Below are 10,773 nucleotides of genomic sequence, written 5' to 3' on the forward strand. Positions count from 1 at the left end.
GTAAAGGAATTGACAATTGAAACCCACTGGGTTAACAAAATCCGGTTAAATGTAAACATACTATAAATGCCATATCAGTTTAAAATATATTTAAAAGCTGGGTGGACTATATGAAAATTGTTTCTATGCAATGTTAGTTTTGCATGCACAGAAAATGTGGCCTTTAAACGAAAATGGACTATAGGCGATCTGTGGTCTATAGAAAAAATAATTCGTATGAATTTGGAAAAAATTTGTCAGTTAACTGTACTGTTTTCGCTTATATCCGTTTTTGGCCTTTAAGCGTAATGGACTATAAACGAAAAGTACTGTATTAATAATTCAAACACTTACCAATTGATGAAAGTTTTCATTAGGATGAATGTTTGTAATTTTGTATATAGTCAATATGACTGCCAACAGAGAATACATTACCGGGTGTGCTTGAACCTTCCGAATTGACATAGCCATTGACTCTCTTGCTCCCGCGGTTGTCAAATTAAGCAGCTTCATATATTGCGCATCGGAGATGTTGCAAATGTCAGCTAATGACATATAGAAAACTACTAGCTGGACAATATTCCCTCATTGCAGAAAGACAAACAAGATAACTGTAAACAACTGCTTGATTTCAGGATATCCTTTTCTGTTCTATAGGATTACAAAATAGAATAATTATCACTGAAAATAATTTAAATTAGTTTTTATGACATATACTTACCTCCGTTGAAGGATTTTTGTTAACTAAAATATTTTCCTGGCTTTGTTTAAAAATATCTTCAGCTATACATGTACAAGCTCTAATACCTTGAAGCTGTGTACATTGATAAATTATGTTTTGCGAACTGAATGCTTGTGATTCCTAATCGTAAACTTTTATACTTTAACAATACACATTTTCAAACCAAAATGAGATATTGCCATTTTTTAAAATACATATTTTAAAATTGGACAATATATATACATATACACTGCGTATCATAACTATAGACGCACCCTTAATTCAATTGGTATGTTAGTTGACAAATAAAATGGACCCATTAAGTTATTGTTCACAATAAAACGATCAAAAACACATATTATTCAACAAAAATAATTAATTTATTCTTTATGGTTTCGCCGAATTCTACACTTTCAAAATTGCTGGTGTTGCATAACTATAGACGCACTTTTACAAAATTAGAAAAATTTATTTTTTAAAACTTAAATAAAATAAAATAACTTTTATAAATAATGGGTAGGGCCTCCCTTATTTTGAATAAGTTCAAAAATTTTATCCATCACACTGTTGATCAAAATTATTCGCAAGTCTTCATCGATTGACCGCCATTCATCGATAATCACTTCTTGGAATAAAATAATGTTTGGTATTGGCTGTTTTCTGCATAGACACGACGAGTCAAGATTCCACACATGTTCTCGATCGGATTCTGGTCGGAAATTTTAATATTTTTCGATTTTAACCATACTTGAGTATGACCACTTTTATGAACTGGTGCGTTGTCCTGCTAAAAACCGAGTCCTTGATTGTTGCTGCTTTCCCAAAATGGCAATAATTTATCTTCCAAGACTTGAACGTACTCCATTGAATTCATCCGACAACATGGAAATGTCAAATAAAGCATTCCGTGGCTATACATTAGCATTCCGTGGCATTTTATAGCCACGGAATGCTTTATTTGACATTTCCATGTTGTCGGATGAATTCATTGGCGTACGTTCAAGTCTCGGAAGACAAATTATTGCAATTTTGGGAAAGCAGCAACAATCAAGGACTCGTTTTTTAGCAGGACAACGCACCAGTTCATAAAAGTGGCCATACTCAAGTATGGTTAAAATCGAAAAATATTAAAATTTCCGACCAGAATCCGATCGAGAACATGTGTGGAATCTTGACTCGTCGTGTCTATGCAGAAAACAGCCAATACCAAACATTATTTTATTTCCAAGAAGTGATTATCGATGAATGGCGGTCAATCGATGAAGACTTGCGAATAATTTTGATCAACAGTGTGATGGATAAGATTTTTGAACTTATTCAAAATAAGGGAGGCCCTACCCATTATTTATAAAAGTTATTTTATTTTATTTTAGTTTAAAAAACTAAATTTTTCTAATTTTGTAAAAGTGTGTCTATAGTTATGCAACACAGGCAATTTTGAAAGTGCAGAATTCGGAGAAACCATAAAGAATAAATTAATTATTTTTGTTGAATAATATGTGTTTTTGATCGTTTTATTGTGAACAATAACTTAATGGGTCCATTTTATTTGTCAACTAACATACCAATTGAATTAAGGGCGCGTCTATAGTTATGATACGCAGGGTATATGTATATAAATTAGTTTTTGCCATCAAACAGAACTTTTACGTTTCTTTTTCAGAAAAATCGCCTACAAAATGGTTGTAAGCGAACGCGAAACAAATTCACTTTATTTTTATTGCATTTATACATAGCATGTGTCATTATTTAATCACTCTTTAATATTTGTATTTGGAATTAAATACAACTTTTAATTTTTCACTCTTAAATTTTACGCACGCACTACTTCATCGACTTTAATTAAACTGAAATGTTTTGCCACTCTCAGCTCTCAAACGCATACAATTTACAAAATTATTTTAAAATTCTACAATATATATATTGTAAATTACGAAAATTCCATTTTGAAAATTATTTTTGCAGGGAACATAGCTTTTTCAAATATGCAATTTACATGTTTGCTACAAATATATAAAAGTTGTAGCAACAATAGTTATGGTTTCCCCAACCATGGAGAATAGTATTTTTACTCTGCGTGAGTGCAAGTATCCCAAAATATCAAGTTTCGGAATATAGATCAGCAGAATCTTAGAGCTCAGTGGTAATGTCGGCCCCGCCCGACTGTACTGCTCCGCTCACTGGTATTATTAAAAACTTTAATAAGCTATATGCAGGAATTACAACAACTAATTATATTACAAAAACAACATTACTGTTTTAGAAAACAAAAATTGTCAATGCCCTAAATTCAATATTAGGGCAGGTTTGGGACCCATTTAGAATAAGTTCATAATACTTGAAGTGAAGACCTTAATATATTCTGACAATTTATTTTACAAAAAATAAATACCGCATATAAATACACCATGCTTAAAGCTATCTTCATATACTCTGCCGACCATTGCCTAATTTCACCAGTTTTGGGCATTATTGTTCTAAATAACAGTAGGAAAAGTAGCATACTAAATTAGCCGCCCTTGGTATAATTGAAGAAATTATTAATTATCAAGTAAAAACGGCCATTCCCTCCACCATGAGGCTGACAAATTAATGGGGGCTCCTAGGAGAAAACTCATATAATGATAGTACATTGAACATACCGAAAAATACTTGAAAAGAAGATGCAATTCCCAAATAAAGAACTAATAGTGGGGCTAACGTTATATGGGACTATAATAAAACGGAAATCAATATTATTATTTTTTGTTTTTTGTAGTGAGATTTGACAGTCAATGATAATACAAAATTCCAAATTACAACCAATTCGGTTAAAAAACGTGTCTAAAATTCTCAAAATACCGACTTGGGTCAATTGAAATAATTTCCAGTGCGGAGATGTGGTGGTACCGTTATGAATACTCAAAATACCAAATTAGAGACAATTTTATTAAAAAACGTGTCACAAATTCCCATATTTATGGGCTACACTTAAAAGTGGGCCAATATTAAAAATTTTTAGTACAGAAATGTTAGTTGGAAAATATGTCATAAATCCCCAAAATACCGAATACTGGTATATGGGGTTACCCTGAATCTTGGATCAATATTAATAATTTTTTGTACGGATATATGTTATTAATTGAGAACCCAAAATACTAAATTACTTCCAATTCAATTGAAAAACGTCCAAAATACCAAATATTGCACTATGGGCCAGAGATCCCATTTTTGACCATTTAGAATAGTGGGTTTATGATAGAAATAAATAAATAAATATAAGGGTTTCGAGGACGCTGATTACAATTCTACAAGAAAAACTTAAAATAAAAATTAAATTAATGAATTTTGAAAATCAAATAAAATTATAGCCAATTTGGCTGGAAAACGTGCTCAAAATCCCCAAACACCTGTCTATCGCCCATGTGCTGCATTTCGAGTTTGCTCGAATGTGAAACATTTTCCCACATTTGGTGTGCTCCATTCCGAATTCCCAAAAATATATTGGGAATATAATTCGAGCACATATAGCCTTGTGAATTGAAAAAGAAATGAGATCGTACGTGTTTTTCTGAGCTCATTAGAAAAGAACGCAGATGTAATATTTAACGTGTTTTTACAATATTTAATTAAAAAAGAAAGTGTTTACATTGGCTTTTCTCGTAAAATTAAATACGCGAAATATCGGCGTATTCCGCGTATTAGGAAATCCGAAATGTCCATAAAAATGCAATTTGGATAACCTCATTTCATCTTCACTCAAACTAATGTTTATCCACGCTGCACACACTTTTTCTTCCAGGACTTTCATTACTCTCCACAATCGCCCATGTGCTGCATTTCGAGTTTGCTCGAATGTGAAACATTTTCCCAAATTTGGTGCGCTCCATTCCGATTCCCCAAAAAAATATTTGGAATATAATTCGAGCACATATAGCCTTGTGGATTGAAAACGAAATGAGATCGTACGTGTTTTTCTGAGCACGTACAAGTTGAAAAATAACGCTGAAGTGTTTTTGCAATATTTATTTAAAAAATACAGTATTTACATTAGTTTTTATAGTAAAATTAAAGAAAATAAAAAGAGCTCTTTTATCAAAAACAGCGCGTAACGTTTTTGAGATCAATCTAGCAACTCAGCCACCATATGATCAAAATAAAAATAGAATCTATAAAAACCCTACTTTTAAGATTTCCAATAGTCCTTTTAATAATGTTTCTTGCAGATGTGTGCACTTTATTATATCGATGTTGACAAGATCCATGCTCCCCTTGTTTATAGGGCGTCATCAAAAATGTTTCTAAAGCGTAACCACTGCCTCCTAGAAGCCAACTATTTTGCATACCAATTCCTCTTTTGTTAACGCTGCCTAGCTACACTCATATGCCAAATAAATGCATCATGGTTGGATCCTGGCCTGCTGCCGTCCACAGCTTGCACACACTTTGTCTTCCAGCACTTTCATTACTCTCCACAATATTTTACACATTTTTGTGCGATCAACACTTATTTTTAAATCATTTGCCACTACCCTCTGAAACCCACCAATAGCCAGAAATCTTAAGGTAGCTGCTAACTGCAGGTTTTCGGGAATGGTACCCTTGTGTATGAAAGGACCAACTTCTCTCAAAATATCCATAAATGCTTATTTTAACATGTTCCAGTATCATTATATTTTCTGGTAGAAACCAGGCCAATTAATAAGCCAGCAGGCATATTTTTTCTTAATTTTGTTGTTAAACAAATTGCAAATTCCAATGAAACATATGTTTTTTTTATTGAACATATTTCGTAACATATTGAACACAGCTATGCTTTCGAGCCGCACTTTCGCTCGAAATTGAGCACACCATTTTGCACAACATGGGCATTTAAAAAAGTATGGAAATTCAAAAACTCTCGGAACATGTCACATGGGCGAATATTTTACACATTGTTGTGCGATCAACACATATATTGAAATCATTTGCCACTACCCTCTAAACCCCTCTAAAACCCACCAATAACCAGAAATCTTAAGCCCTTGTGTATGAAAGGACCAACTTCTTTAAAAATATGCATAAATGCTTCTTTATTTATCCTAAAAAGACATACGAAACCATAAGCATTATTGGTAGCTTAGGGCCTTGGAGTCATGATCACAACTACATACACAGATTCTAGCATATCCGTTGGGTCCGATGCGTTCCTAAGGTGACGTCATTCAACACGTTCCAGTACGATTAGTCTTTTTCTGGTAAGAACCAGGGCAATTAATAAGCCAGCAGGCATTTTTTCTTAATTTTGTTGTTAAACAAATAGCAAATTCCAATGAAACATTGAACACAGTTCGTAACATATTGAACAAAGCTATGCTTTCGAGCCGCATTTTCGCTCGAAATTGAGCACACCATTTTGCACAACATGGGAATCTAAAAAAGTATGGGAATTCAAAAACTCTCGGAACATGTCACATGGGCGTATGTGGGGCTTACCCCGAAACATAAGTCAATATTGATAGTTTTTGGTACGAAGGTTTTACACCCAATGATAATACAAAATTGCATCAAATTATGATGAACCAGTAAGGAAAGTAGTAAAGTCGGACGGGGCCGACTATATGATACCCTTCACCACTATGGGTATATTAAACAGGACTATTATCATGAAATTGTATGAAATAACATATGTGATATTTATCTAAATGTGAAACGACCTAGATCTATCCATAAACACGTCATTCGTTTGTTACAATGGAACAAAAGTATGTAAATCGACTTCAAACAAATGTCAATAGTTCATCCGTGAGCTAGGTCTGTACTTCTAGAAAACCCAACTACGTTATTCTATGCTCAATTTTGTACGTTGTGCAAAATTTGATGTCAATCTAACAAATATTAGCAGTTTGATGCACAATTTACTTATATATGGATACTATATCTAAATATGAACCGATTTCAACGAAACTTGTCACAGGTTAGGTTATACTAATTTCAGTACGTTTTGTTCCTATCAGCCATATATTGGTTCCTTGGTGCGCCAATTACTTAAAATCAATCTATAATATAGGGGAGCTATATCTAAATCTCAACCGATTTTCACTAAACTTGGCACACATTATTCTGGATTAAATTAAAAACGCTATGCAACATAAGAACTTGGTACATTATTTAGATTAAATCGGACGAAAATATATATCTAGATCTGAATCGATTTTCACGAAACTCAGCACACATCATTCCAGCATCAATTCAGAACGCTATGCCAAAATTTGTGCCAATCGAAGGATACATATGGTGCACCATTTACATTAAATCGATTTTCACGAAACATACCAGACATCATTCTAGGCTCAATTCAGTACGTTATGTCAATTTTCGTGCAAATCGAAAGATATATAGGGACTTTGGTGCACCATTTACCTGAAATCGGACGAAACTATATATGGGAGCTATATCTAAATTTGGACCGATTTTCACGAAACTTGGCAGACATCACTCTATGCTCTATTCAGTACGTTATGCCAAATTTCGTGTAAATCGAATGATATATAGGGACTTTGGTGCACAATTTACATGAAATCGGACGAAACTATATATGGGAGCTATATCTAAATCTGGACCGATTTTCATGAAACTTGGCAGGCATCACTCTAGGCTCAATTCAGTAGGTTATGCCAAATTTCGTGCAAATCGAAAGATATATAGGGATTTTAGTGCACCATTTATATGAAATCGGACGAAACTATATATGGGAGCTATATCTAAATCTGGACCGATTTTCACGAAATTTGGCAGACATCACTCTAGGCCCAATTCAGTACGTTATACCAAATTTCGTGGAAATCGATAGATATATAGGGACTTTGGTACACCATTTACATTAAATCGGACGAAAATATATATGGGAGCTATATCTAAATCTGAACCGATTTTTCCCAATTTCAATAGGGTTCGTCCTTGGGCCAAACAAATGAGCTGTGCCAAATTTCATCCAATTCGGATCATAAATGCGACCTGTACTTTGCTCACAAAAATACATGGACAGACAGACGGACGGACATGCTTAAATCGACTTAAAAAGTGATTCTATGCATATTCTCAAAAGGAACCATGTGCCTATCTCGTTTCCTTTTGCCTGTTACAAACATATGCACAAAGACATAATACCCTGTACAACAGTGTGGTGAAGGGTATAAAAACGCGGACAATCTAATCTAAAAAAAAATGATAATTTTTGATTACAATATTTGCTACACAATGCGAACTAAAAATACCAAATTGCAGCTAATTTGGTTGAAGTCGAGGCTAATATCTTCAAATTTTATTATTACATTTTAAAGGCAATTTTCAGAGACTATTTTATATTATGGACAATAACTCATAAGAATATAAACGGTGACCGACGGTATATTCTGGACAGAGAATATGCTGCTATAATCATTAAAATATCATCTGGCACAGTTTGGCACTAGGTTCTATAAATCATTTTTTTTTTTTTTTTGAAAGAATTATATTTATAAGTTTAATATCCGAATTTTTTTATTATTATCTCCGAATTACTTATATTTTCACTTCCATTATAATCACCAGTCCCTTCTCTCTTATTAATTTTCAAATGTAAATTATATTCACAAAAATATTAAATTTTGACTTTGACCTCATGCCATTTGTAAACCGTGGCCCACAATGTTATAAAATATTACTGGTGTAAAGCTCATTACTTATCAGTATGTGGCCTTAAAATATTAGTATCACATTTTTATAATATAAATAAAATATACACGTAATAAGGTTGCATTGGAATTTACTTTGGAGTCGTCTCCGCACTCTGTGTAAAAATTAGGCTGGTTACCATTACAAACCTAACGAACCGACGACATTGCACGATTCAATACTTCCTTCCGATTACTATGTACAGGTTTTGTCAATGTTTTAACTGAGCCCCCCCTGTCCCGATTTAAAATTTTATGAATTTCAACCGGCTGTCAAATGGACGTGCATTACACTGAAGACGTGTAACTTTGTATATAAGCACTTGAAGACTTATGAATTAACACAATTTTGTTGTAGTTTTTTTTTTTTGTTTTTGTATTTAATGTCCCTCTTTTCGATGGCGGACATGATTTCCGATCACTTTCCAGTTTAAAAATTCCAACGTGATTCCAAAGAGTACATGTCTGGCTCTGGTGCGAACTATTTAAACATCGCCCACAAATGAGGGTCCTCATATGGAAAACGAAGAGGTATTTAATCCTAGGGAAATAAAAAAATCTAGAAATATACTTTGACGCAAAATTAATCTGAGGGAAAATATTGCAGAACTGTCAAACACCCACTTTACGACAACATTAATAATTGCATCTTCATTTCGTGAAATATTAAAATTATTCTTTATAATTCCTGTGTCCGTATTCCATGCCACTTTTTCACGCAGTACCAAACATTAATTGCAGAATTTGTATACGAAATGCTGTTTATTATGCCCAATACCACATTGTTGTATTAAAAACAAGATGTAATATATATTCGTTTCCCAATATTATACATTAACATGAGGTAATAAATGTCAAATACATGACAATATATTTTCGCCGATATAACGTCAAACAATAATGATTTCATACATCTTCCTATCGCCCTTCTATAACAGACAAATATTTGCTCCTTCCACTTCACATAATTCCAACAAAATAGTAAATTTCAAATGGCAAATGGTAAAATATTGTAGTAAAAGAAAATACAAAACAGCAATACAAATATTGCATATTATTTTCCAACTAAGAGCATTTGTTTATTTACATCTACCGACTTGTTCAGATGCTGGGTCGGTGGGTGGTTGAGTGCTTGAATACGTGGAGATACGTAGAGGGAATACGAAATGTGATATTTCTCTGCAACAAAGTATTTGTATTCGAATTGAGAATAATTTTAACGAAACAAAGTACTTTGTAAGTGACAGTAAATATTACAAAATAAAACAGTTCAAAAGTAATGTATCAGTGTACAAACACACACTCGCACTCACACACATGAACATGGTTGGGGAATATGATTATCGTATTGTGTATACAAAATACACGTCATATATAATATTTCTACTTCGTTTTCAAAAGTGTGTGAGTTCATGTTATTCTCTGTATAATAAGGTTTTTTTAACGAGTGCCTTGTAATAATTCACCCTAAACAACCTGAAACCTATATATATATATATACAGTATAAACTTGATAATCCGGACCTCGACAATCCGGATTATTCGGTAATCCGGACTGCATTTCACAACCCATTGCGTATCCTATAATCCGGATTGATTGACCTATTTGACTCAAAAATCCGGATTGTAAAGATACGTTACTTTTTATTTTAATAAAAAAATCGTTGCAAATTTAATTGAAAATGGTACCTATTATATTCAAAGTTCATATTTTTGAAATGAATAATTTTCATTTTTAATAAAAACATAAAAATAATTAAATTATCACCAAATTAATATAAATTTAAACCAATTAATAAAACTCGATAATGCGGAAATCTCGGTAATCCGGATTGGGGTCTGCAATCAATTATCCGGATTAGCGAGTTTTTACTGTATATATATATATATATATATATATATTCAGTACATGATATGAGCGGAGGACAAGGACGTTAGTCCCATTTACATATATTTGTATATCTTCCATATCCGACTTAATCAGACTTGGTCTATAAGAACCGTAGACAAATCATCATTATATTGTGGACATATCCCCTTCCCCGTTCGGATCATAATTATGACAAAATTTTAGATATCCAATTGGAATGACATTTTTATACCCTTCACCACTCTGTGGTACAGGGTATTATGTCTTTGTGCATATGTTTGTAACAGGCAAAAGGAATTGAGATAGACCCATGGTTCCTTTTGAGAATATGCATAGAATCACTTTCTGAGTCGATTTATGCATGTCCGTCCGTCCGTCCGTCTGTCCGTCCGTCCGTCTGTAGATGTTAAATTGTAAACAAAGTACAGGTCGCATTTATGATCCGATTTGGATGAAATTTGGCACAAGTCACTTATTCGGCCCAAGGACGAACCCTATTGAAATTGGAAAAAATCGGTTCAGATTTAGAT

Source organism: Musca vetustissima, unplaced genomic scaffold (assembly GCF_032173495.1).
Source record: "Musca vetustissima isolate MV318-11 ecotype Yass unplaced genomic scaffold, APGP_CSIRO_Mvet_v1 utg81650, whole genome shotgun sequence".
Classification (NCBI taxonomy): domain Eukaryota; kingdom Metazoa; phylum Arthropoda; class Insecta; order Diptera; family Muscidae; genus Musca; species Musca vetustissima.